The 27,708-nt window shown below is 50.2% G+C and overlaps 14 pseudogenes; all 14 read right to left on the bottom strand.

Annotated features, from left to right (window-relative positions):
• Positions 1-317: 317 nt before the first annotated feature.
• LOC130320416 (5S ribosomal RNA) lies at positions 318-437 on the bottom strand (annotated as a pseudogene).
• Positions 438-2,294: 1,857 nt separating this feature from the next.
• On the bottom strand, positions 2,295-2,414 carry LOC130324100 (5S ribosomal RNA; annotated as a pseudogene).
• A 2,695-nt stretch (positions 2,415-5,109) lies between these two features.
• Positions 5,110-5,229, bottom strand: LOC130316726 (5S ribosomal RNA; annotated as a pseudogene).
• A 2,639-nt stretch (positions 5,230-7,868) lies between these two features.
• Positions 7,869-7,988, bottom strand: LOC130329240 (5S ribosomal RNA; annotated as a pseudogene).
• Positions 7,989-8,847: 859 nt separating this feature from the next.
• On the bottom strand, positions 8,848-8,967 carry LOC130352077 (5S ribosomal RNA; annotated as a pseudogene).
• A 1,654-nt stretch (positions 8,968-10,621) lies between these two features.
• LOC130352994 (5S ribosomal RNA) lies at positions 10,622-10,741 on the bottom strand (annotated as a pseudogene).
• Positions 10,742-15,181: 4,440 nt separating this feature from the next.
• On the bottom strand, positions 15,182-15,301 carry LOC130329229 (5S ribosomal RNA; annotated as a pseudogene).
• An 859-nt stretch (positions 15,302-16,160) lies between these two features.
• LOC130352075 (5S ribosomal RNA) lies at positions 16,161-16,280 on the bottom strand (annotated as a pseudogene).
• Positions 16,281-18,147: 1,867 nt separating this feature from the next.
• LOC130323298 (5S ribosomal RNA) lies at positions 18,148-18,267 on the bottom strand (annotated as a pseudogene).
• Positions 18,268-19,126: 859 nt separating this feature from the next.
• On the bottom strand, positions 19,127-19,246 carry LOC130352982 (5S ribosomal RNA; annotated as a pseudogene).
• Positions 19,247-23,565: 4,319 nt separating this feature from the next.
• Positions 23,566-23,685, bottom strand: LOC130351227 (5S ribosomal RNA; annotated as a pseudogene).
• Positions 23,686-23,969: 284 nt separating this feature from the next.
• Positions 23,970-24,089, bottom strand: LOC130335423 (5S ribosomal RNA; annotated as a pseudogene).
• A 1,068-nt stretch (positions 24,090-25,157) lies between these two features.
• On the bottom strand, positions 25,158-25,277 carry LOC130352409 (5S ribosomal RNA; annotated as a pseudogene).
• An 873-nt stretch (positions 25,278-26,150) lies between these two features.
• Positions 26,151-26,270, bottom strand: LOC130315420 (5S ribosomal RNA; annotated as a pseudogene).
• Between the last annotated feature and the right edge of the window lie 1,438 nt (positions 26,271-27,708).

The following is a 27,708-nucleotide window of genomic DNA, read 5'->3' as shown; positions in this document are numbered from 1 at the left end:
GCAGGCACGTTCAGCTTAGGATGGCCGTTGACAGCTTCTTGCCCTTTATACTGTGCATTTAAGCATCAATAAATCCTTTTCGGAATCGGAACGGAAGGCGGCAACAGAGCAAAATGTCAACGGCAGCCGGGCATTCATAGCCAGTGTCCCATGCCGGTACTTACCGGGCCCTAAGATCTGTACCAGTCTGCGATCTGACGAGAGCAGGCGCGTTAAGCTTAGGATGGCCGTCGACAGCTTCACACCTTGTATACTGTGGATTTAAGCATCAATAAATTATTTTCGGAATCGGAGCGGAAGGCAGCAATAGAGCAAAATGTCAACGGCACCCGGGATTCCCAGCCAGTCTCCCATGCCAGTACTTACCGGGCCCTAAGCTGGGTAGCAGTCTGCGATCTGACGAGAGCAGGCGCGTTCAGCTTAGGATGGCCGTTGACATCTTCACGCCTTGTATATTGTGGATTTAAGCATCAATAAATATTTTTTTAATCGGAGAGGAAGGCGGCAACAGAGCAAAATGTCAATAGCACCTTGGATTGCCAGCTAGTCTCCCATGCCCGTACTTGCCGGGCAGCAGTCTGCGATCTGACAAGAACAGGCGCATTCAGCTTAGGATAGCCGTAGACGGCTTCACACCCTGTATACTGTGGATTTAAGCATCAATAAATCCTTTTCGGAATCGGAGCAAATGTCTACAGAGCTACAGAGCAAAATGTCAACAACACCTAAGATTCCCAGCCAGTCTCCCATGCTGGTACTTACGGGGCCCTAAGCTGGGTAGCAGTCTGCGATCTGATTAGAGCAGGCGCGTTCAGCTTAGGATGGCTGTTGACAGCTTCATGTCCTTTATACTGTGCATTTAAGCATCAATAAATCCTTTTCCGAATCGGAGCGGAAGGCGGCAACAGATTAAAATATCAACTGCACCCGGGATTCCCAGCCAGTCTCCCATGCTGGTACTTACCAGGCCCTAAGCTGGGTAGCAGTCTGCGATCTGACGAGAGCAGGCGCGTTCAGCTTAGGATGGCCGTTGACAGCTTCTTGCCCTTTATACTGTGCATTTAAGCATCAATAAATCCTTTTTGGAACGGAAGGCGGCAACAGAGCAAAATGTCAACGGCAGCCGGGATTCCCAGCCAGTGTCCCATGCCAGTACTTACCGGGCCCTAAGCTGGGTAGCAGTCTGTGATCTGACGAGAGCAGGCGCGTTCAGCTTAGGATGGCCATTGACAGCTTCATGCTTTTTATACTGTGCATTTAAGCATCAATAAATCCTTTTCGGAATCGGAACGGAAGGCGGCAACAGAGCAAAATGTCAACTGCACCCGGGATTCCCAGCCAGTCTCCCATGCCGGTACTTACTGGGCCCTAATCTGGGTAGCAGTCTGCGATCTGACGAGAGCAGGCGCGTTCAGCTTAGGATGGCCATTGACATCTTCACGCCTTGTATATTGTGGATTTAAGCATCAATAAATATTTTTATTAATCGGAGAGGAAGGCGGCAACAGAGCAAAATGTCAATGGCACCTTGGATTGCCAGCCAGTCTCCCATGCCTGTATCTGCCGGGCAGCAGTCTGCGATCTGAGGAGAGCAGGCACGTTCAGGCTTAGGATGGCCATTGACAGCTTCACACGCTGTATATTGTGGATTTAAGCATCAATAAATCCTTTTCCGAATCGGAGCGGAAGGCGGCAACAGATTAAAATGTCATCTGCACCCGGGATTCCCAGCCTGTCTCCCATGCTGGTACTTACCAGGCCCTAAGCTGGGTAGCAGTCTGCGATCTGACGAGAGCAGGCGTGTTAAGCTTAGGATGGCCGTTGACAGCTTCACACTTTGTATACTGTGGATTTAAGCATCAATAAATAATTTTCGAAATCGGAGCAGAAACAGAGCAAAATATCAACTGCACCCGGGATTCCCAGCCAGTCTCCCATGTCGGTACTTACTGGGCCCTAAGCTGGGTAGCAGTCTGCGATCTGACGAGAGCAGGCGCGTTCAGCTTAGGATGGCTGTTGACATCTTTACGCCTTGTATATTGTGGATTTAAGCATCAATAAATATTTTTATTAATCGGAGAAGAAGGCGGCAACAGAGCAAAATGTCAATGGCACCTTGGATTGCCAGCCAGTCTCCCATGCCGGTATCTGCCGGGCAGCAGTCTGCAATCTGAGGAGAGCAGGCACGTTCAGGCTTAGGATGGCCGTTGACAGCTTCACACCCTGTATATTGTGGATTTAAGCATCAATAAATCCTTTTCCGAATCGGAGCGGAAGGCGGCAACAAATTAAAATGTCAACTGCACCCGGGATTCCCAGCCAGTCTCCCATGCTGGTACTTACCAGGCCCTAAGCTGGGTAGCAGTCTGCGATCTGACGAGAGCAGGTGCGTTCAGCTTAGGATGGCCGTTGACAGCTTCACACTTTGTATGCTGTGGATTTAAGCATCAATAAATAATTTTCGGAATCGGAGCAGAAACAGAGCAAAATGTGAACTGCACTTGGGATTCCCAGCCAGTTTCCCATGCTGGTACCTACTGGGCCCGAAACTGGGTAGCAGTCTGCGATCTGACAAGAACAGGCGCATTCAGCTCAGGATGGCCGTAGACATCTTCACACCCTGTATACTGTGGATTTAAGCATCAATAAATCCTTTTCGGAATCGGAGCGGAAGGCGGCAACAGAGCAAAATGTCAACGACACTTGGGATTCCCAGCCAGTCTCCCATGCTGGTACTTACCAGGCCCTAAGCTGGGTAGCAGTCTGCGATCTGACGAGAGCAGGCGCGTTCAGCTTAGGATGGCTGTTGACAGCTTCTCGCCCTTTATACTGTGCATTTAAGCATCAATAAATCCTTTTCGGAATCGGAACGGAAGGCGGCAACAGAGCAAAATGTCAACGGCAGCCGGGATTCCCAGCCAGTGTACCATGCCGGTACTTACCGGGCCCTAAGATCTGTACCAGTCTGCGATCTGACGAGAGCAGGCGCGTTAAGCTTAGGATGGCCGTCGACAGCTTCACACCTTGTATACTGTGGATTTAAGCATCAATAAATTCTTATCGGAGCGGAAGGCAGCAATAGAGCAAAATGTTAACAGCACCCGGGATTCCCAGCCAATCTCCCATGCCAGTACTTACCAGGCCCTAAGCTGGGTAGCAGTCTGCGATTTGACAAGAGCAGGCGCATTCAGCTTAGGATGGCCATTGACAGCTTCATGCTTTTTATACTGTGCATTTAAGCATCAATAAATCCTTTTCGGAATCGGAACGGAAGGCGGCAACAGAGCAAATTGTCAACTGCACCCGGGATTCCCAGCCAGTCTCTCATGCCGGTACTTACTGGGCCCTAAGCTGCGTAGCAGTCTGCGATCTGACGAGAACAGGCGCGTTCAGCTTAGGATGGCCGTTGACATCTTCATGCCTTGTATACTGTGGATTTAAGCATCAATAAATATTTTTTTAAATCGGAGAGGAAGGCGGCAACAGAGCAAAATGTCAACAACACTTGGGATTCCCAGCCAGTCTCCCATGCTGGCACTTACCAGGCCCTAAGCTGGGTAGCAGTCTGCGATCTGACGAGAGCAGGCGCGTTCAGCTTAGGATGGCTGTTGACAGCTTCTCGCCCTTTATACTGTGCATTTAAGCATCAATAAATCCTTTTCGGAATCGGAACGGAAGGCGGCAACAGAGCAAAATGTCAACGGCAGCCGGGATTCCCAGCCAGTGTACCATGCCGGTACTTACCGGGCCCTAAGATCTGTACCAGTCTGCGATCTGACGAGAGCAGGCGCGTTAAGCTTAGGATGGCCGTCGACAGCTTCACACCTTGTATACTGTGGATTTAAGCATCAATAAATTCTTATCGGAGCGGAAGGCAGCAATAGAGCAAAATGTAAACAGCACCCGGGATTCCCAGCCAGTCTCCCATGCCAGTACTTACCAGGCCCTAAGCTGGGTAGCAGTCTGCGATCTGACAAGAGCAGGCGCATTCAGCTTAGGATGGCCATTGACAGCTTCATGCTTTTTATACTGTGCATTTAAGCATCAATAAATCCTTTTCGGAATCGGAACCGGAACCGGAACCGGAACGGAAGGCGGCAACAGAGCAAATTGTCAACAGCACCCGGGATTCCCTGCCAGTCTCTCATGCCGGTACTTACCGGGCCCTAAGCTGGGTAGCAGTCTGCGATCTGACGAGAGCTGGCGCGTTCAGCTTAGGATGGCCGTTGACGGCTTCACGCCCTTTATACTGTGCATTTAAGCATCAATAAATCCTTTTCCGAATCGGAGCGGAAGGCGGCAACAGATTAAAATGTCAACGGCACCCAGGATTCCCAGCCAGTCTCCCAGGCTGGTACTTACCAGGCCCTAAGCTGGGTAGCAGTCTGCGATCTGACAAGAGCAGGCGCATTCAGCTTAGGATGGCCATTGACAGCTTCATGCTTTTTATACTGTGCATTTAAGCATCAATAAATCCTTTTCGGAATCGGAACGGTAGGCGGCAACAGAGCAAATTGTCAACTGCACCCGGGATTCCCAGCCAGTCTCCCATGCCGGTACTTACTGGGCCCTAAGCTGCGTAGCAGTCTGCGATCTGACGAGAACAGGTGCGTTCAGCTTAGGATGGCCGTTGACATCTTCACGCCTTGTATACTGTGGATTTAAGCATCAATAAATATTTTTTTAAATCGGAGAGGAAGGCGGCAACAGAGCAAAATTTCAATAGCACCTTGGATTGCCAGCCAGTCTCCCATGCCCGTACTTGCCGGGCAGCAGTCTGCGATCTGACAAGAACAGGCGCATTCAGCTTAGGATAGCCGTAGAATGCTTCACACCCTGTATACTGTGGATTTAAGCATCAATAAATCCTTTTCGGAATCGGAGCGGAAGGCGGCTACAGAGCAAAATGTCTACAACACCTGGGATTCCCAGCCAGTCTCCCATGCTGGTACTTACCGGGCCCTAAGCTGGGTAGCAGTCTGCGATCTGACGAGAGCTGGCGCGTTCAGCTTAGGATGGCCGTTGGCGGCTTCACGCCCTTTATACTGTGCATTTAAGCATCAATAAATCCTTTTCCGAATCGGAGCGGAAGGCGGCAACAGATTAAAATGTCAACGGCACCCGGGATTCCCAGCCAGTCTCCCATGCTGGTACTTACCAGGCCCTAAGCTGGGTATCAGTCTGCGATCTGACGAGAGCAGGCGCGTTCAGCTTAGGATGGCCGTTGACAGCTTCACACTTTGTATACTGTGCATTTAAGCATCAATAAATCCTTTTCGGAATCGGAACGGAACGCGGCAACAGAGCAAAATGTCAACGGCAGCCGGGATTCCCAGCCAGTGTCCCATGCCGGTACTTACCGGTCCCTAAGATCTGTACCAGTTTGCGATCTGACGAGAGCAGGCGCGTTAAACTTAGGATGGCCGTCGACAGCTTCACACCTTGTATACTGTGGATTTAAGCATCAATAAATTATTTTCGGAATCGGAACGGAAGGCGGCAACAGAGCAAAATGTCAACGGCAGCCTAGATTCCCAGCCAGTGTCCCATGCCGGTACTTACCGGGCCCTAAGATCTGTACCAGTCTGCGATCTGACGAGAGCAGGCGCGTTAAGCTTAGGATGGCCGTCGACAGCTTCACACCTTGTATACTGTGGATTTAAGCATCAACAAATTCTTTTCGGAATCGGAGCGGAAGGCAGCAATAGAGCAAGATGTCAATGGCAATGGCAACCGGGATTCTCAGCCAGTCTCCCATGCCAGTACTTACCGGGCCCTAAGCTGGATAGCAGTCTGCGATCTGACAAGAGCAGGCGCGTTCAGCTTAGGATGGCCTTTGACAGCTTCGTGTTTTTTATACTGTGCATTTAAGCATCAATAAATCCTTTTCGGAATCGGAACAGAAGGCGGCAACAGAGCAAAATGTCAACTGCACCCGGGATTCCCAGCCAGTCTCCCATGCCGGTACTTACTGGGCCCTAAGCTGCGTAGCAGTCTGCGATCTGACGAGAGCAGGCGTGTTCAGCTTAGGATGGCCGTTGACATCTTCACGCCTTGTATACTGTGGATTTAAGCATCAATAAATATTTTTTTTAATCGGAGAGGAAGGCGGCAACAGAGCAAAATGTCAATAGCACCTTGGATTGCCAGCCAGTCTCCCATGCCCGTACTTGCCGGGCAGCAGTCTGCGATCTGACAAGAACAGGCGCATTCAGCTTAGAATAGCCGTAGACGGCTTCACACCCTGTATACTGTGGATTTAAGCATCAATAAATCCTTTTCGAAATCGGAGCAAAATGTCTACAGAGCTACAGAGCAAAATGTCAACAACACCTGAGATTCCCAGCCAGTCTCCCATGCTGGTATTTACCAGGCCCTAAGCTGGGTAGCAGTCTGCGATCTGACGAGAGCAGGCGCGTTCAGCTTAGAATGGCCGTTGACAGCTTCACGCTCTTTATACTGTGCATTTAAGCATCAATAAATCCTTTTCCGAATCGGAGCGGAAGGCGGCAACAGAGCAAAATGTCAACGGCAGCCGGGATTCCCAGCCAGTGTCCAATGCCGGTACTTACCGGGCCCTAAGATCTGTACCAGTCTGCGATCTGACGAGAGCAGGCGCGTTAAGCTTAGGATGGCCGTCGACAGCTTCACACCTTGTATACTGTGGATTTAAGCATCAATAAATATTTTTTTTTAATCGGAGAGGAAGGCGGCAACAGAGCAAAATGACAATAGCACCTTGGATTGCCAGCCAGTCTCCCATGCCCGTACTTGCCGGGCAGCAGTGTGCGATCTGACAAGAACAGGCGCATTCAGCTTAGGATAGCCGTAGACGGCTTCACACCCTGTATATTGTGGATTTAAGCATCAATAAATCCTTTTCGGAATCGGAGCAAAATGTCTACAGAGCTACAGAGCAAAATGTCAACAACACCTGAGATTCCCAGCCAGTCTCCCATGCTGGTACTTACCAGGCCCTAAGCTGGGTAAAAGTCTGCGATCTGACGAGAGCAGGCGCGTTAAGCTTAGGATGGCCGTCGACAGCTTCACACCTTGTATACTGTGGATTTAAGCATCAATAAATTATTTTCGGAATCGGAGCGGAAGGCAGCAATAGAGCAAAATGTCAACGGCAACCGGGTTTCCCAGCCAGTCTCCCATGCCAGTACTTACCGGGCCCTAAGCTGGGTAGCAGTCTGCGATCTGACGAGAGTAGGCGCGTTCAGCTTAGGATGGCCGTTGACATCTTCACGCCTTGTATATTGTGGATTTAAGCATCAATAAATATTTTTATTAATCGGAGAGGAAGGCGGCAACGTAGCAAAATGTCAATAGCACCTTGGATTGCCAGCCAGTCTCCCATGCCGGTATCTCCCGGGCAGCAGTCTGCGATCTGAGGAGAGCAGACCCGTTCAGCTTAGGATGGCCGTTGACAGCTTCACACCCTGTATGAAGGCGGCAACAGATTAAAATGTCAACTGCACCCGGGATTCCAGCCAGTCTCCCATGCTGGTACTTACCAGGCCCTAAGCTGGGTAGCAGTCTGCGATCTGACGAGAGCAGGCGCGTTCAGCTTAGGATGGCCGTTGACAGCTTCACACTTTGTATACTGTGGATTTAAGCATCAATAAATAATTTTCGGAATCGGAGCAGAAACAGAGCAAAATGTCAACTGCACCCGGGATTCCCAGCCAGTCTCCCATGCTGGTACTTACCAGGCCCGAAGCTGGGTAGCAGTTTGCGATCTGACGAGAACAGGCACATTCAGCTTAGGATGGCCGTAGACATCTTCACACCCTGTATACTGTGGATTTAAGCATCAATAAATCCTTTTCGGAATCGGAGAAGAAGGCGGCAACAGAGCAAAATGTCAACGACACCTGGGATTCCCAGTCAGTCTCCAATGCTGGTACTTACCGGGCCCTAAGCTGGGTAGCAGTCTGCGATCTGACGAGAGCAGGCGCGTTCAGCTTAGGATGGCCGTTGACAGCTTCTCGCACTTTATACTGTGCATTTAAGCATCAATAAATCCTTTTCGGAATCGGAACGGAAAGCGGCAACAGAGCAAAATGTCAACTGCATCCGGGATTCCCAGCCAGTCTCCCATGCCGGTACTTACTGGGCCCTAAGCTGGGTAGCAGTCTGCGATCTGACGAGAGCAGGCGCGTTCAGCTTGGGATGGCCGTTGACATCTTCACGCCTTGTATATTGTGGATTTAAGCATCAATAAATATTTTTATTAATCGGAGAGGAAGGCGGCAACAGAGCAAAATGTCAATGGCACCTTGGATTGCCAGCCAGTCTCCCATGCCGGTAACTACAGGGCAGCAGTCTGCGATCTGACGAGAGCAGGCACGTTCAGCTTAGGATGGCCGTTGACATCTTTACGCCTTGTATATTGTGGATTTAAGCAGCAATAAATATTTTTATTATTCGGAGAAGAAGGCGGCAACAGAGCAAAATGTCAATGGCACCTTGGATTGCCAGCCAGTCTCCCATGCCTGTATCTGCCGGGCAGCAGTCTGCGATCTGAGGAGAGCAAGCACGTTCAGCTTAGGATGGCCGTTGACAGTTTCACACTTTGTATACTGTGGATTTAAGCATCAATAAATAATTTTCGGAATCGGAGCAGAAACAGAGCAAAATGTCAACTGCACCCGGGATTCCCAGCCAGTCTCCCATGCTGGTACTTACCAGGCCCGAAGCTGGGTAGCAGTCTGCGATCTGACGAGAACAGGCGCATTCAGCTTAGGATGGCCGTAGACATCTTCACACCCTGTATACTGTGGATTTAAGCATCAATAAATCCTTTTCGGAATCGGAGCAGAAGGCGGCAACAGAGCAAAATGTCAACGACACCTGGGATTCCCAGTCAGTCTCCCATGCTGGTACTTACCGGGCCCTAAGCTGGGTAGCAGTCTGCAATCTGACGAGAGCAGGCGCGTTCAGCTTAGGATGGCCGTTGACAGCTTCTTGCCCTTTATACTGTGCATTTAAGCATCAATAAATCCTTTTCGGAATCGGAACGGAAGGCGGCAACAGAGCAAAATGTCAACGGCAGCCAGGATTCCCAGCCAGTGTCCCATGCCGGTACTTACCGGGCCCCAAGATCTGTACCAGTCTGCGATCTGACGAGAGCAGGCACGTTCAGCTTAGGATGGCCATTGACAGCTTCATGCTTTTTATACTGTGCATTTAAGCATCAATAAATCCTTTTCGGAATCGGAACGGAAGGCGGCAACAGAGCAAAATGTCAACTGCACCCGGGATTCCCAGCCAGTCTCCCATGCCGGTACTTACTGGGCCCTAAGCTGCGTAGCAGTCTGCGATCTGACGAGAGCAGGCGCGTTCAGCTTAGGATGGCCGTTGACATCTTCACGCCCTGTATACTGTGGATTTAAGCATCAATAAATATTTTTTTTAATCGGAGAGGAAGGCGGCAACAGAGCAAAATGTCAATAGCACCTTGGATTGCCAGGCAGTCTCCCATGCCCGTACTTGCCGGCCAGCAGTCTGCGATCTGACGAGAGCAGGCGCGTTCAGCTTAGGATGGCCGTTGACAGCTTCACACTTTGTATATTGTGCATTTAAGCATCAATAAATCCTTTTCGGAACGGAACGGAAGGCGGCAACAGAGCAAAATGTCAACGGCAGCCGGGATTCCCAGCCAGTGTCCCATGCCGGTACTTACCGGGCCCTAAGATCTGTACCAGTCTGCGATCTGACGAGAGCAGGCGCGTTCAGCTTAGGATGGCCGTTGACAGCTTCACACTTTGTATACTGTGGATTTAAGCATCAATAAATAATTTTCGGAATCGGAGCAGAAACAGAGCAAAATGTCAACTGCACCCGGGATTCCCAGCCAGTCTCCCATGCTGGTACTTACCAGGCCCGAAGCTGGGTAGCAGTCTGCGATCTGACGAGAACAGGCGCATTCAGCTTAGGATGGCCGTAGACATCTTCATACACTGTATACTGTATATGGTGGATTTAAGCATCAATAAATCCTTTTCGGAATCGGAGCGGAAGGCGGCAACAGAGCAAAATGTCAATGGCACCTTGGATTGCCAGCCAGTCTCCCATGCCGGTAACTACAGGGCAGCAGTCTGCGATCTGACGAGAGCAGGCACGTTCAGCTTAGGATGGCCGTTGACATCTTTACGCCTTGTATATTGTGGATTTAAGCATCAATAAATATTTTTATTATTCGGAGAAGAAGGCGGCAACTGAGCAAAATGTCAATGGCACCTTGGATTGCCAGCCAGTCTCCCATGCCTGTATCTGCCGGGCAGCAGTCTGCGATCTGAGGAGAACAAGCACGTTCAGCTTAGGATGGCCGTTGACAGTTTCACACTTTGTATACTGTGGATTTAAGCATCAATAAATAATTTTCGGAATCGGAGCAGAAACAGAGCAAAATGTCAACTGCACCCGGGATTCCCACCCAGACTCCCATGCTGGTACTTACCAGGCCCGAAGCTGGGTAGCAGTCTGCGATCTGACGAGAACAGGCGCATTCAGCTTAGGATGGCCGTAGACATCGTCACACCCTGTATACTGTGGATTTAAGCATCAATAAATCCTTTTTGGAATCGGAGGGGAAGGCGGCAACAGAGCAAAATGTCAACGACACCTGGGATTCCCAGCCAGTCTCCCATGCTGGTACTTACCGGGCCCTAAGCTGAGTAGCAGTCTGCGATCTGACGAGAGCAGGCGCATTCAGCTTAGGATGGCCGTTGACTGCTTCTCGCCCTTTATACTGTGCATTTAAGCATCAATAAATCCTTTTCGGAATCGGAACGGAAGGCGGCAACAGAGCAAAATGTCAACGACACTTGGGATTCCCAGCCAGTCTCCCATGCTGGCACTTACCAGGCCCTAAGCTGGGTAGCAGTCTGCGATCTGACGAGAGCAGGCGCGTTCAGCTTAGGATGGCTGTTGACAGCTTCTCGCCCTTTATACTGTGCATTTAAGCATCAATAAATCCTTTTCGGAATCGGAACGGAAGGCGGCAACAGAGCAAAATGTCAACGGCAGCCGGGATTCCCAGCCAGTGTACCATGCCGGTACTTATCGGGCCCTAAGATCTGTACCAGTCTGCGATCTGACGAGAGCAGGCGCGTTAAGTTTAGGATGGCCGTCGACAGCTTCACACCTTGTATACTGTGGATTTAAGCATCAATAAATTCTTATCGGAGCGGAAGGCAGCAATAGAGCAAAATGTAAACAGCACCCGGGATTCCCAGCCAGTCTCCCATGCCAGTACTTACCAGGCCCTAAGCTGGGTAGCAGTCTGCGATCTGACAAGAGCAGGCGCATTCAGCTTAGGATGGCCATTGACAGCTTCATGCTTTTTATACTGTGCATTTAAGCATCAATAAATCCTTTTCGGAATCGGAACGGAAGGCGGCAACAGAGCAAATTGTCAACAGCACCCGGGATTCCCAGCCAGTCTCTCATGCCGGTACTTACCGGGCCCTAAGCTGGGTAGCAGTCTGCGATCTGACGAGAGCTGGCGCGTTCAGCTTAGGATGGCCGTTGACGGCTTCACGCCCTTTATACTGTGCATTTAAGCATCAATAAATCCTTTTCCGAATCGGAGCGGAAGGCGGCAACAGATTAAAATGTCAACGGCACCCAGGATTCCCAGCCAGTCTCCCAGGCTGGTACTTACCAGGCCCTAAGCTGGGTAGCAGTCTGCGATCTGACAAGAGCAGGCGCATTCAGCTTAGGATGGCCATTGACAGCTTCATGCTTTTTATACTGTGCATTTAAGCATCAATAAATCCTTTTCGGAATCGGAACGGTAGGCGGCAACAGAGCAAATTGTCAACTGCACCCGGGATTCCCAGCCAGTCTCCCATGCCGGTACTTACTGGGCCCTAAGCTGCGTAGCAGTCTGCGATCTGACGAGAACAGGTGCGTTCAGCTTAGGATGGCCGTTGACATCTTCACGCCTTGTATACTGTGGATTTAAGCATCAATAAATATTTTTATAAATCGGAGAGGAAGGCGGCAACAGAGCAAAATTTCAATAGCACCTTGGATTGCCAGCCAGTCTCCCATGCCCGTACTTGCCGGGCAGCAGTCTGCGATCTGACAAGAACAGGCGCATTCAGCTTAGGATAGCCGTAGAATGCTTCACACCCTGTATACTGTGGATTTAAGCATCAATAAATCCTTTTCGGAATCGGAGCGGAAGGCGGCTACAGAGCAAAATGTCTACAACACCTGGGATTCCCAGCCAGTCTCCCATGCTGGTACTTACCGGGCCCTAAGCTGGGTAGCAGTCTGCGATCTGACGAGAGCTGGCGCGTTCAGCTTAGGATGGCCGTTGGCGGCTTCACGCCCTTTATACTGTGCATTTAAGCATCAATAAATCCTTTTCCGAATCGGAGCGGAAGGCGGCAACAGATTAAAATGGCAACGGCACCCGGGATTCCCAGCCAGTCTCCCATGCTGGTACTTACCAGGCCCTAAGCTGGGTATCAGTCTGCGATCTGACGAGAGCAGGCGCGTTCAGCTTAGGATGGCCATTGACAGCTTCACACTTTGTATACTGTGCATTTAAGCATCAATAAATCCTTTTCGGAATCGGAACGGAACGCGGCAACAGAGCAAAATGTCAACGGCAGCCGGGATTCCCAGCCAGTGTCCCATGCCGGTACTTACCGGTCCCTAAGATCTGTACCAGTTTGCGATCTGACGAGAGCAGGCGCGTTAAACTTAGGATGGCCGTCGACAGCTTCACACCTTGTATACTGTGGATTTAAGCATCAATAAATTATTTTCGGAATCGGAACGGAAGGCGGCAACAGAGCAAAATGTCAACGGCAGCCTAGATTCCCAGCCAGTGTCCCATGCCGGTACTTACCGGGCCCTAAGATCTGTACCAGTCTGCGATCTGACGAGAGCAGGCGCGTTAAGCTTAGGATGGCCGTCGACAGCTTCACACCTTGTATACTGTGGATTTAAGCATCAATAAATTCTTTTCGGAATCGGAGCGGAAGGCAGCAATAGAGCAAGATGTCAATGGCAATGGCAACCGGGATTCTCAGCCAGTCTCCCATGCCAGTACTTACCGGGCCCTAAGCTGGGTAGCAGTCTGCGATCTGACAAGAGCAGGCGCGTTCAGCTTAGGATGGCCTTTGACAGCTTCGTGTTTTTTATACTGTGCATTTAAGCATCAATAAATCCTTTTCGGAATCGGAACAGAAGGCGGCAACAGAGCAAAATGTCAACTGCACCCGGGATTCCCAGCCAGTCTCCCATGCCGGTACTTACTGGGCCCTAAGCTGCGTAGCAGTCTGCGATCTGACGAGAGCAGGCGCGTTCAGCTTAGGATGGCCGTTGACATCTTCACGCCTTGTATACTGTGGATTTAAGCATCAATAAATATTGTTTTTTAATCGGAGAGAAAGGCGGCAACAGAGCAAAATGTCAATAGCACCTTGGATTGCCAGCCAGTCTCCCATGCCCGTACTTGCCGGGCAGCAGTCTGCGATCTGACAAGAACAGGCGCATTCAGCTTAGAATAGCCGTAGACGGCTTCACACCCTGTATACTGTGGATTTAAGCATCAATAAATCCTTTTCGAAATCGGAGCAAAATGTCTACAGAGCTACAGAGCAAAATGTCAACAACACCTGAGATTCCCAGCCAGTCTCCCATGCTGGTATTTACCAGGCCCTAAGCTGGGTAGCAGTCTGCGATCTGACGAGAGCAGGAGCGTTCAGCTTAGAATGGCCGTTGACAGCTTCACGCCCTTTATACTGTGCATTTAAGCATCAATAAATCCTTTTCCGAATCGGAGCGGAAGGCGGCAACAGAGCAAAATGTCAACGGCAGCCGGGATTCCCAGCCAGTGTCCAATGCCGGTACTTACCGGGCCCTAAGATCTGTACCAGTCTGCGATCTGACGAGAGCAGGCGCGTTAAGCTTAGGATGGCCGTCGACAGCTTCACACCTTGTATACTGTGGATTTAAGCATCAATAAATATTTTTTTTTAATCGGAGAGGAAGGCGGCAACAGAGCAAAATGACAATAGCACCTTGGATTGCCAGCCAGTCTCCCATGCCCGTACTTGCCGGGCAGCAGTGTGCGATCTGACAAGAACAGGCGCATTCAGCTTAGGATAGCCGTAGACGGCTTCACACCCTGTATATTGTGGATTTAAGCATCAATAAATCCTTTTCGGAATCGGAGCAAAATGTCTACAGAGCTACAGAGCAAAATGTCAACAACACCTGAGATTCCCAGCCAGTCTCCCATGCTGGTACTTACCAGGCCCTAAGCTGGGTAAAAGTCTGCGATCTGACGAGAGCAGACGCGTTAAGCTTAGGATGGCCGTCGACAGCTTCACACCTTGTATACTGTGGATTTAAGCATCAATAAATTATTTTCGGAATCGGAGCGGAAGGCAGCAATAGAGCAAAATGTCAACGGCAACCGGGTTTCCCAGCCAGTCTCCCATGCCAGTACTTACCGGGCCCTAAGCTGGGTAGCAGTCTGCGATCTGACGAGAGTAGGCGCGTTCAGCTTAGGATGGCCGTTGACATCTTCACGCCTTGTATATTGTGGATTTAAGCATCAATAAATATTTTTATTAATCGGAGAGGAAGGCGGCAACATAGCAAAATGTCAATAGCACCTTGGATTGCCAGCCAGTCTCCCATGCCGGTATCTCCCGGGCAGCAGTCTGCGATCTGAGGAGAGCAGACCCGTTCAGCTTAGGATGGCCGTTGACAGCTTCACACCCTGTATGAAGGCGGCAACAGATTAAAACGTCAACTGCACCCGGGATTCCAGCCAGTCTCCCATGCTGGTACTTACCAGGCCCTAAGCTGGGTAGCAGTCTGCGATCTGACGAGAGCAGGTGCGTTCAGCTTAGGATGGCCGTTGACAGCTTCACACTTTGTATACTGTGGATTTAAGCATCAATAAATAATTTTCGGAATCGGAGCAGAAACAGAGCAAAATGTCAACTGCACCCGGGATTCCCAGCCAGTCTCCCATGCTGGTACTTACCCGGCCCGAAGCTGGGTAGCAGTTTGCGATCTGACGAGAACAGGCACATTCAGCTTAGGATGGCCGTAGACATCTTCACACCCTGTATACTGTGGATTTAAGCATCAATAAATCCTTTTCGGAATCGGAGCAGAAGGCGGCAACAGAGCAAAATGTCAACGACACCTGGGATTCCCAGTCAGTCTCCAATGCTGGTACTTACCGGGCCCTAAGCTGGGTAGCAGTCTGCGATCTGACGAGAGCAGGCGCGTTCAGCTTAGGATGGCCGTTGACAGCTTCTCGCACTTTATACTGTGCATTTAAGCATCAATAAATCCTTTTCGGAATCGGAACGGAAAGCGGCAACAGAGCAAAATGTCAACTGCATCCGGGATTCCCAGCCAGTCTCCCATGCCGGTACTTACTGGGCCCTAAGCTGGGTAGCAGTCTGCGATCTGACGAGAGCAGGCGCGTTCAGCTTAGGATGGCCGTTGACATCTTCACGCCTTGTATATTGTGGATTTAAGCATCAATAAATATTTTTATTAATCGGAGAGGAAGGCGGCAACAGAGCAAAATGTCAATGGCACCTTGGATTGCCAGCCAGTCTCCCATGCCGGTAACTACAGGGCAGCAGTCTGCGATCTGACGAGAGCAGGCACGTTCAGCTTAGGATGGCCGTTGACATCTTTACGCCTTGTATATTGTGGATTTAAGCAGCAATAAATATTTTTATTATTCGGAGAAGAAGGCGGCAACAGAGCAAAATGTCAATGGCACCTTGGATTGCCAGCCAGTCTCCCATGCCTGTATCTGCCGGGCAGCAGTCTGCGATCTGAGGAGAGCAAGCACGTTCAGCTTAGGATGGCCGTTGACAGTTTCACACTTTGTATACTGTGGATTTAAGCATCAATAAATAATTTTCGGAATCGGAGCAGAAACAGAGCAAAATGTCAACTGCACCCGGGATTCCCAGCCAGTCTCCCATGCTGGTACTTACCAGGCCCGAAGCTGGGTAGCAGTCTGCGATCTGACGAGAACAGGCGCATTCAGCTTAGGATGGCCGTTGACAGCTTCTCGCCCTTTATACTGTGCATTTAAGCATCAATAAATCCTTTTCGGAATCGGAGCAGAAGGCGGCAACAGAGCAAAATGTCAACGACACCTGGGATTCCCAGTCAGTCTCCCATGCTGGTACTTACCGGGCCCTAAGCTGGGTAGCAGTCTGCAATCTGACGAGAGCAGGCGCGTTCAGCTTAGGATGGCCGTTGACAGCTTCTCGCCCTTTATACTGTGCATTTAAGCATCAATAAATCCTTTTCGGAATCGGAACGGAAGGCGGCAACAGAGCAAAATGTCAACGGCAGCCAGGATTCCCAGCCAGTGTCCCATGCCGGTACTTACCGGGCCCCAAGATCTGTACCAGTCTGCGATCTGACGAGAGCAGGCACGTTCAGCTTAGGATGGCCATTGACAGCTTCATGCTTTTTATACTGTGCATTTAAGCATCAATAAATCCTTTTCGGAATCGGAACGGAAGGCGGCAACAGAGCAAAATGTCAACTGCACCCGGGATTCCCAGCCAGTCTCCCATGCCGGTACTTACTGGGCCCTAAGCTGCGTAGCAGTCTGCAATCTGACGAGAGCAGGCGCGTTCAGCTTAGGATGGCCGTTGACATCTTCACGCCTTGTATACTGTGGATTTAAGCATCAATAAATATTTTTTTTAATCGGAGAGGAAGGCGGCAACAGAGCAAAATGTCAATAGCACCTTGGATTGCCAGGCAGTCTCCCATGCCCGTACTTGCCGGCCAGCAGTCTGCGATCTGACGAGAGCAGGCGCGTTCAGCTTAGGATGGCCGTTGACAGCTTCACACTTTGTATATTGTGCATTTAAGCATCAATAAATCCTTTTCGGAACGGAACGGAAGGCGGCAACAGAGCAAAATGTCAACGGCAGCCGGGATTCCCAGCCAGTGTCCCATGCCGGTACTTACCGGGCCCTAAGATCTGTACCAGTCTGCGATCTGACGAGAGCAGGCGCGTTCAGCTTAGGATGGCAGTTGACAGCTTCACACTTTGTATACTGTGGATTTAAGCATCAATAAATAATTTTCGGAATCGGAGCAGAAACAGAGCAAAATGTCAACTGCGCCCGGGATTCCCAGCCAGTCTCCCATGCTGGTACTTACCAGGCCCGAAGCTGGGTAGCAGTCTGCGATCTGACGAGAACAGGCGCATTCAGCTTAGGATGGCCGTAGACATCTTCACACACTGTATACTGTATATGGTGGATTTAAGCATCAATAAATCCTTTTCGGAATCGGAGCGGAAGGCGGCAACAGAGCAAAATGTCAACGACACCTGGGATTCCCAGCCAGTCTCCCATGCCAGTACTTACCGGGCCCTAAACTGGGAAGCAGTCTGCGATCTGACGAGAGCAGGCGCGTTCAGCTTAGGATGGCCGTTGACATCTTCACGCCTTGTATATTGTGGATTTAAGCATCAATAAATATTTTTATTAATCGGAGAGGAAGGCGGCAACATAGCAAAATGTCAACGGCACCTTGGATTGCCAGCCAGTCTCCCATGCCGGTATCTGCCGGGCAGCAGTCTGCGATCTGAGGAGAGCAGACACGTTCAGCTTAGGTTGGCCGTTGACAGCTTCACACCCTGTATATTGTGGATTTAAGCATCAATAAATCCTTTTCCCAATCGGAGCGGAAGGCGGCAACAGATTAAAAGGTCAACTGCACCCGGGATTCCAGCCAGTCTCCCATGCTGGTACTTACCAGGCCCTAAGCTGGGTAGCAGTCTGCGATCTGACAAAAGCAGGCACGTTCAGCTTAGGATGGCCGTTGACAGCTTCACACTTTGTATACTGTGGATTTAAGCATCAATAAATAATTTTCGGAATCGGAGCAGAAACAGAGCAAAATGTCAACTGCACCCGGGATTCCCAGCCAGTCTCCCATGCTGGTACTTACCAAGCCCGAAGCTGGGTAGCAGTTTGCGATCTGACGAGAACAGGCACATTCAGCTTAGGATGGCCGTAGACATCTTCACACCCTGTATACTGTGGATTTAAGCATCAATAAATCCTTTTCGGAATCGGAGCAGAAGGCGGCAACAGAGCAAAATGTCAACGACACCTGGGATTCCCAGTCAGTCTCCAATGCTGGTACTTACCGGGCCCTAAGCTGGGTAACAGTCTGCGATCTGACGAGAGCAGGCGCGTTCAGCTTAGGATGGCCGTTGACAGCTTCTCGCACTTTATACTGTGCATTTAAGCATCAATAAATCCTTTTCGGAATCGGAACGGAAAGCGGCAACAGAGCAAAATGTCAACTGCATCCGGGATTCCCAGCCAGTCTCCCATGCCGGTACTTACTGGGCCCTAAGCTGGGTAGCAGTCTGCGATCTGACGAGAGCAAGCACGTTCAGCTTAGGATGGCCGTTGACATCTTTACGCCTTGTATATTGTGGATTTAAGCATCAATAAATATTTTTATTATTCGGAGAAGAAGGCGGCAACTGAGCAAAATGTCAATGGCACCTTGGATTGCCAGCCAGTCTCCCATGCCGGTAACTACAGGGCAGCAGTCTGCGATCTGACGAGAGCAGGCACGTTCAGCTTAGGATGGCCGTTGACATCTTTACGCCTTGTATATTGTGGATTTAAGCATCAATAAATATTTTTATTATTCGGAGAAGAAGGCGGCAACTGAGCAAAATGTCAATGGCACCTTGGATTGCCAGCCAGTCTCCCATGCCTGTATCTGCCAGGCAGCAGTCTGCGATCTGAGGAGAGCAAGCACGTTCAGCTTAGGATGGCCGTTGACAGTTTCACACTTTGTATACTGTGGATTTAAGCATCAATAAATAATTTTCGGAATCGGAGCAGAAACAGAGCAAAATGTCAACTGCACCCGGGATTCCCACCCAGACTCCCATGCTGGTACTTACCAGGCCCGAAGCTGGGTAGCAGTCTGCGATCTGACGAGAACAGGCGCATTCAGCTTAGGATGGCCGTAGACATCGTCACACCCTGTATACTGTGGATTTAAGCATCAATAAATCCTTTTTGGAATCGGAGCGGAAGGCGGCAACAGAGCAAAATGTCAACGACACCTGGGATTCCCAGCCAGTCTCCCATGCTGGTACTTACCGGGCCCTAAGCTGAGTAGCAGTCTGCGATCTGACGAGAGCAGGCGCATTCAGCTTAGGATGGCCGTTGACTGCTTCTCGCCCTTTATACTGTGCATTTAAGCATCAATAAATCCTTTTCGGAATCGGAACGGAAGGCGGCAACAGAGCAAAATGTCAACGGCAGCCGGGATTCCCAGCCAGTGTCCCATGCCGGTACTTACCGGGCCCTAAGATCTGTACCAGTCTGCGATCTGACGAGAGCAGGCGCGTTAAGCTTAGGATGGCCGTCGACAGCTTCACACCTTGTATACTGTTGATTTAAGCATCAATAAATTATTTTCGGAATCGGAGCGGAAGGCAGCAATAGAGCAAAATGTCAACGGCACCCGGGATTCCCAGCCAGTCTCCCATGCCAGTACTTACTGGGCCCTAAGTTGGGTAGCAGTCTGCGATCTGACGAGAGCAAGCACGTTTAGCTTAAGATGGCCATTGACATCTTTACGCCTTGTATATTGTGGATTTAAGCATCAATAAATATTTTTATTATTCGGAGAAGAAGGCGGCAACAGAGCAAAATGTCAATGGCACCTTGGATTGCCAGCCAGTCTCCCATCCCTGTATATTGTGGATTTGAGCATCAATAAATCCTTTTCTGAATCGGAGCGGAAGGCGGCAACAGATTAAAATGGCAACTGCACCCGGGATTCCCATCCAGTCTCCCATGCTGGTACTTACCAGGCCCTAAGCTGAGTAGCAGTCTGCGATCTGACGAGAGCAGGCGCGTTCAGCTTAGGATGGCCGTTGACAGCTTCACACTTTGTATACTGTGGATTTAAGCATCAATAAATAATTTTCGGAATCGGAGCAGAAACAGAGCAAAATGTCAACTGCACTCGGGATTCCCAGCCAGTCTCCCATGCTGGTACTTACCAGGCCTGAAGCTGGGTAGCAGTCTGCGATCTGACGAGAACAGGCGCATTCAGCTTAGGATGGCCGTAGACATCTTCACACCCTGTATACTGTGGATTTAAGCATCAATAAATCCTTTTCGGAATCGGAACGGAAGGCGGCAACAGAGCAAAATGTCAACGGCAGCCGGGATTCCCAGCCAGTGTCCCATGCCGGTACCTACCGGGCCCTAAGTACTGTACCAGTCTGCGATCTGGCGAGAGCAGGCGCGTTAAGCTTAGGATGGCCGTCGACAGCTTCACACCTTGTATACTGTGGATTTAAGCATCAATAAATCCTTTTCGGAAAAGGAGAGGAAGGCGGCAACAGAGCAAAATGTCAATAGCACCTTGGATTGCCAGCCAGTCTCCCATGCCTGTACTTGCCGGGCAGCAGTCTGCGATCTGACAAGAACAGGCACATTCAGCTTAGGATAGCCGTAGACGGCTTCACACCCTGTATACTGTGGATTTAAGCATCAATAAATCCTTTTCGGAAGGCGGCTACAGAGCAAAATGTCAACAACACCTGGGATTCCCAGCCAGTCTCCCATGCTGGTACTTACCGAGCCCTAAGCTGGGTAGCAGTCTGCAATCTGACGAGAGCAGGCGCGTTCAGCTTAGGATGGCCGTTGACAGCTTCACTCCCTTTATACTGTGCATTTAAGCATCAATAAATCCTTTTCCGAATCGGAGTGGAATGCGGCAAAAGATTAAAATGTCATCTGCACCCGTGATTCCCAGCCAGTCTCCCATGCTGGTACTTACCAGGCCCGAAGCTGGGTAGCAGTCTGCGATCTGACGAGAACAGGCGCATTCAGCTTAGGATGGCCGTAGACATCTTCACACCCTGAATATTGTGGATTTAAGCATCAATAAATCCTTTTCCGAATCGGAGCAGAAGGCGGCAACAGATTAAAATGGCAACTGCACCCGGGATTCCCATCCAGTCTCCCATGCTGGTACTTACCAGGCCGTAAGCTGGGAAGCAGTCTGCATTCTGACGAGAGCAGGCGCGTTCAGCTTAGGATGGCCGTTGACAGCTTCACACTTTGTATACTGTGGATTTAAGCATCAATAAATAATTTTCGGAATCGGAGCAGAAACAGAGCAAAATGTCAACTGCACTCGGGATTCCCAGCCAGTCTCCCATGCTGGTACTTACCAGGCCCTAAGCTGGGTAGCAGTCTGCGATCTGACGAGAGCAGGCGTGTTAAGCTTAGGATGGCCGTTGACAGCTTCACACTTTGTATACTGTGGATTTAAGCATCAATAAATAATTTTCGGAATCGGAGCAGAAACAGAGCAAAATGTCAACTGCACCCGGGATTCCCAGCCAGTCTCCCATGTCGGTACTTACTGGGCCCTAAGCTGGGTAGCAGTCTGCGATCTGACGAGAGCAGGCGCGTTCAGGTTAGGATGGCTGTTGACATCTTTACGCCTTGTATATTGTGGATTTAAGCAATAATAAATATTTTTATTAATCGGAGAGCAAGGCGGCAACAGAGCAAAATGTCAATGGCACCTTGGATTGCCAGCCAGTCTCCCATGCCGGTATCTCCTGGGCAGCGGTCTGCGATCTGAGGAGAGCAGGCACGTTCCGGCTTAGGATGGCCGTTGACAGCTTCACACCCTGTATATTGTGGATTTAAGCATCAATAAATCCTTTTCTGAATCGGAGCGGAAGGCGGCAACAGATTAAAATGGCAACTGCACCCGGGATTCCCATCCAGTCTCCCATGCTGGTACTTACCAGGCCCTAAGCTGGGTAGCAGTCTGCGATCTGACGAGAGCAGGCGCGTTCAGCTTAGGATGGCCGTTGACAGCTTCACACTTTGTATACTGTGGATTTAAGCATCAATAAATAATTTTCGGAATCGGAGCAGAAACAGAGCAAAATGTCAACTGCACTCGGGATTCCCAGCCAGTCTCCCATGCTGGTACTTACCAGGCCTGAAGCTGGGTAGCTGTCTGCGATCTGACGAGAACAGGCGCATTCAGCTTAGGATGGCCGTAGACATCTTCACACCCTGTGTACTGTGGATTTAAGCATCAATAAATCCTTTTCGGAATCGGAACGGAAGGCGGCAACAGAGCAAAATGTCAACGGCAGCCGGGATTCCCAGCCAGTGTCCCATGCCGGTACCTACCGGGCCCTAAGTACTGTACCAGTCTGCGATCTGACGAGAGCAGGCGCGTTAAGCTTAGGATGGCCGTCGACAGCTTCACACCTTGTATACTGTGGATTTAAGCATCAATAAATCCTTTTCGGAAAAGGAGAGGAAGGCGGCAACAGAGCAAAATGTCAATACCACCTTGGATTGCCATCCAGTCTCCCATGCCTGTACTTGCCGGGCAGCAGTCTGCGATCTGACAAGAACAGGCACATTCAGCTTAGGATAGCCGTAGACGGCTTCACACCCTGTATACTGTGGATTTAAGCATCAATAAATCCTTTTCGGAAGGCGGCTACAGAGCAAAATGTCAATAGCACCTTGGATTGCCAGCCAGTCTCCCATGCCCGTACTTGCCGGGCAGCAGTCTGCGATCTGACAAGAACAGGCGCATTCAGCTTAGGATAGCCGTAGATGGCTTCACACCCTGTATACTGTGGATTTAAGCATCAATAAATATTTTTTTTAATCGGAGAGGAAGGCGGCAACAGAGCAAAATGTCAATAGCACCTTGGATTGCCAGCCATTCTCCCATGCCCGTACTTGCCGGGCAGCAGTCTGCGATCTGACAAGAACAGGCGCATTCAGCTTAGAATAGCTGTAGATGGCTTCACACCCTGTATACTGTGGATTTAAGCATCAATAAATCCTTTTCGGAATCGGAGCAAAATGTCTACATAGCTACAGAGCAAAATGTCAACAACACCTGAGATTCCCAGCCAGTCTCCCATGCTGGTACTTACCAGGCCCTAAGCTGGGTAGCAGTCTACGATCTGACGAGAGCAGGCGCGTTCAGCTTAGGATGGCCATTGACAGCTTCATGCCCTTTATACTGTGCATTTAAGCATCAATAAATCCTTTTCGGAATCGGAGAGGAAGGCGGCAACAGAGCAAAATGTCAATAGCACCTTGGATTGCCAGCAAGTCTCCCATGCCCGTACTTGCCGGGCAGCAGTCTGCGATCTGACAAGAACAGGCACATTCAGCTTAGGATAGCCGTAGACGGCTTCACACCCTGTATACTGTGGATTTAAGCATCAATAAATCCTTTTCGGAATCGGAGGGGAAGGCGGCTACAGAGCAAAATGTCAACAACACCTGGGATTCCCAGCCAGTCTCCCATGCTGGTACTTACCGGGCCCTAAGCTGGGTAGCAGTCTGCGATCTGACGAGAGCATGCGCGTTCAGCTTAGGATTGCCGTTGACTGCTTCACGCCCTTTATACTGTGCATTTAAGCATCAATAAATCCTTTTCCGAATCGGAGCGGAAGGCGGCAACAGATTAAAATGTCAACTGCACCCGGGATTCCCAGCCAGTCTCCCATGCTGGTACTTACCAGGCCCTAAGCTGGGTAGCAGTCTGCGATCTGACGAGAGCAGGCGCGTTCAGCTTAGGATGGCCGTTGACAGCTTCACACTTTGTATACTGTGCATTTAAGCATCAATAAATCCTTTTCGGAATCGGAACGGAAGGCGGCAACAGAGCAAAATGTCAACGGCAGCCGGGATTCCCAGCCAGTGTTCCATGCCGGTACTTACCGGGCCCTAAGATCTGTACCAGTCTGCGATCTGACGAGAGCAGGCGCGTTAAGCTTAGGATGCCCGTCGACAGCTTCACACCTTGTATACTGTGGGTTTAAGCATCAATAAATTATTTTCGGAATCGGAGCGGAAGGCAGCAATAGAGCAAAATGTCAACGGCACCCGGGATTCCCAGCCAGTCTCCCATGCCAGTACTTACCAGGCCCTAAGCTGGGTAGCAGTTTGCGATCTGACGAGAGCAGGCGCGTTCAGCTAAGAATGGCCATTGACAACTTTATGCCTTGTATACTGTGGATTTAAGCATCAATAAATATTTTTTTTAATCGGAGAGGAAGGCGGCAACAGAGCAAAATGTCAATAGCACCTTGGATTGCCAGCCAGTCTCACATGCCCGTACTTGCCGGGCAGCAGTCTGCGATCTGACAAGAACAGGCGCATTCAGCTTAGGATAGCCGTAGACGGCTTCACACCCTGTATACTGTGGATTTAAGCATCAATAAATCCTTTTCGGAATCGGAGAGGAAGGCGGCAACAGAGCAAAATGTCAATAGCACCTTGGATTGCCAGCAAGTCTCCCATGCCCGTACTTGCCGGGCAGCAGTCTGCGATCTGACAAGAACAGGCACATTCAGCTTAGGATAGCCGTAGACGGCTTCACACCCTGTATACTGTGGATTTAAGCATCAATAAATCCTTTTCGGAATCGGAGCGGAAGGCGGCTACAGAGCAAAATGTCAACAACACCTGGGATTCCCAGCCAGTCTCCCATGCAGGTACTTACCGGGCCCTAAGCTGGTTAGCAGTCTGCGATCTGACGAGAGGATGCGCGTTCAGCTTAGGATGGCCGTTGACGGCTTCACGCCCTTTATACTGTGCATTTAAGCATCAATAAATCCTTTTCCGAATCGGAGCGGAAGGCGGCAACAGATTAAAATGTCAACTGCACCCAGGATTCCCAGCCAGTCTCCCATGCTGGTACTTACCGGGCCCTAAGCTGGGTAGCAGTCTGCGATCTGACGAGAGCAGGCGCGTTCAGCTTAGGATGGCCGTTGACAGCTTCACACTTTGTATACTGTGCATTTAAGCATCAATAAATCCTTTTCGGAATCGGAACGGAAGGCGGCTACAGAGCAAAATGTCAACGGCAGCCGGGATTCCCAGCCAGTGTCCCATGCCGGTACTTACCGGGCCCTAAGATCTGTACCAGTCTGCGATCTGACGAGAGCAGGCGCGTTAAGCTTAGGATGGCCGTCGACAGCTTCACACCTTGTATACTGTGGTTTTAAGCATCAATAAATTATTTTCGGAATCGGAGCGGAAGGCAGCAATAGAGCAAAAAGTCAACGGCACCCGGGATTCCCAGCCAGTCTCCCATGCCAGTACTTACCGGGCCCTAAGCTGGGTAGCAGTCTGCGATCTGACGAGAGCAGGCGCGTTCAGCTTAGGATGGCCATTGACATCTTCATGCCTTGTATACTGTGGATTTAAGCATCAATAAATATTATTTTTTAATCGGAGAGGAAGGCGGCAACAGAGCAAAATGTCAATAGCACCTTGGATTGCCAGCAAGTCTCCCATGCCCGTACTTGCCGGGCAGCAGTCTGCGATCTGACAAGAACAGGCGCATTCAGCTTAGGATAGCCGTAGACGGCTTCACACCCTGTATACTGTGGATTTAAGCATCAATAAATCCTTTTCGGAATCGGAGCAAAATGTCTACAGAGCTACAAAGCTAAATGCCAACAACACCTGAGATTCCCAGCCAGTCTCCCATGCTGGTACTTACCAGGCCCTAAGCTGGGTAGCAGTCTGCAATCTGACGAGAGCAGGCGTGTTCAGCTTAGGATGGCCGTTGACAGCATCACGCCCTTTATACTGTGCATTTAAGCATCAATAAATCCTTTTCCGAATCGGAGCAGAAGGCGGCAACAGATTAAAATGTCAACTGCACCCGGGATTCCCAGCCAGTCTCCCATGCTGGAACTTACAAGGCCCTAAGCTGGGTAGCAGTCTGCGATCTGACGAGAGCAGGCACGTTCAGCTTAGGATGGCCATTGACAGCTTCATGCTTTTTATACTGTGCATTTAAGCATCAATAAATCCTTTTCGGAATCGGAGAGGAAGGCGGCAACAGAGCAAAATGGCAATAGCACCTTGGATTGCCAGCCAGTCTCCCATGCCCGTACTTGCCGGGCAGCAGTCTGCGATCTGACAAGAACAGGCACATTCAGCTTAGGATAGCCGTAGACGGCTTCACACCCTGTATACTGTGGATTTAAGCATCAATAAATCCTTTTCGGAATCGGAGCGGAAGGCGGCTACAGAGCAAAATGTCAACAACACCTGGGATTCCCAGCCAGTCTCCCATGCTGGTACTTACCAGGCCCTAAGCTGGGTAGCAGTCTGCGATCTGACGAGAGCAGGCGCGTTCAGCTTAGGATGGCCGTTGACAGCTTCACACCCTGTATATTGTGCATTTAAGCATCGATAAATCCTTTTCCGAATCGGAGCGGAAGGCGGCAACAGATTAAAATGTCAACTGCACCCGGGATTCCCAGCCAGTCTCCCATGCTGGTACTTACCAGGCCCTAAGCTGGGTAGCAGTCTGCGATCTGACAAGAACAGGCACATTCAGCTTAGGATGGCCGTAGACATCTTCTCACCGTGTATACTGTGGATTTAAGCATCAATAAAACCTTTTCGGAATCGGAGCGGAAGGCGGCAACAGAGCAAAATGTCAACAATACTTGGGATTCCCAGGCAGTCTCCCATGCTGGTACTTACCGGGCCCTAAGCTGGGTAGCAGTCTGTGATCTGCCGAGAGCAGGCGCGTTCAGCTTAGGATGGCCGTTGACAGCTTCTCGCCCTTTATACTGTGCATTTAAGCATCAATAAATCCTTTTCGGAATCGGAACGGAAGGCGGCAACAGAGCAAAATGTCAACGGCAGCCGGGATTCCCAACCAGTGTCCCATGCCGGTACTTACCGGGCCCTAAGATCTGTACCAGTCTGCGATCTGACAAGAGCAGGCGCGTTAAGCTTAGGATGGCCGTCGACAGCTTCACACCTTGTATACTGTGGATTTAAGCATCAATAAATTCTTTTCGGAATCGGAGCGGAAGGCAGCAATAGAGCAATATGTCAACAGCACCCTGGATTCCCAGCCAGTCTCAAATGCCAGTACTTACCGGGCCCTAAGCTGGGTAGCAGTCTGCGATCTGACGAGAGCAGGCGAGTTCAGCTTAGGATGGCCATTGACAGCTTCATGCTTTTTATACTGTGCATTTAATCATCAATAAATCCTTTTCGGAATCGGAACGGAAGGCGGCAACAGAGCAAAATAGCAACTGCACCCGGGATTCCCAGCCAGTCTCCCATGCCGGTACTTACTGGGCCCTAAGCTGCGTAGCAGTCTGCGATCTGACGAGAGCAGGCGCGTTCAGCTTAGGATGGCCGTTGACATCTTCACGCCTTGTATACTGTGGATTTAAGCATCAATAAATATTTTTTTTAATCAGAGAGGAAGGCGGCAACAGAGCAAAATGTCAATAGCACCTTGGATTGCCAGCCAGTCTCCCATGCCCGTACATGCCGGGCAGCAGTCTGCGATCTGACAAGAACAGGCGCATTCAGCTTAGGATAGCCGTAGACGGCTTCACACCCTGTATACTGTGGATTTAAGCATCAATAAATCCTTTTCGGAATCGGAGCGGAAGGCGGCAACAGAGCAAAATGTCAACAACACCTGGGATTCCCAGCCAGTCTCCCATGCTGGTACTTACCGGGCAGCAGTCTGCGATCTGAGGAGAGCAGGCACGTTCAGGCTTAGGATTGCCGTTGACAGCTTCACACCCTGTATATTGTGGATTTAAGCATCAATAAATCCTTT

Source organism: Hyla sarda, chromosome 1, assembly GCF_029499605.1.
Source record: "Hyla sarda isolate aHylSar1 chromosome 1, aHylSar1.hap1, whole genome shotgun sequence".
Taxonomy (NCBI): domain Eukaryota; kingdom Metazoa; phylum Chordata; class Amphibia; order Anura; family Hylidae; genus Hyla; species Hyla sarda.
This window is presented reverse-complemented; position numbering and strand designations above follow the sequence as displayed.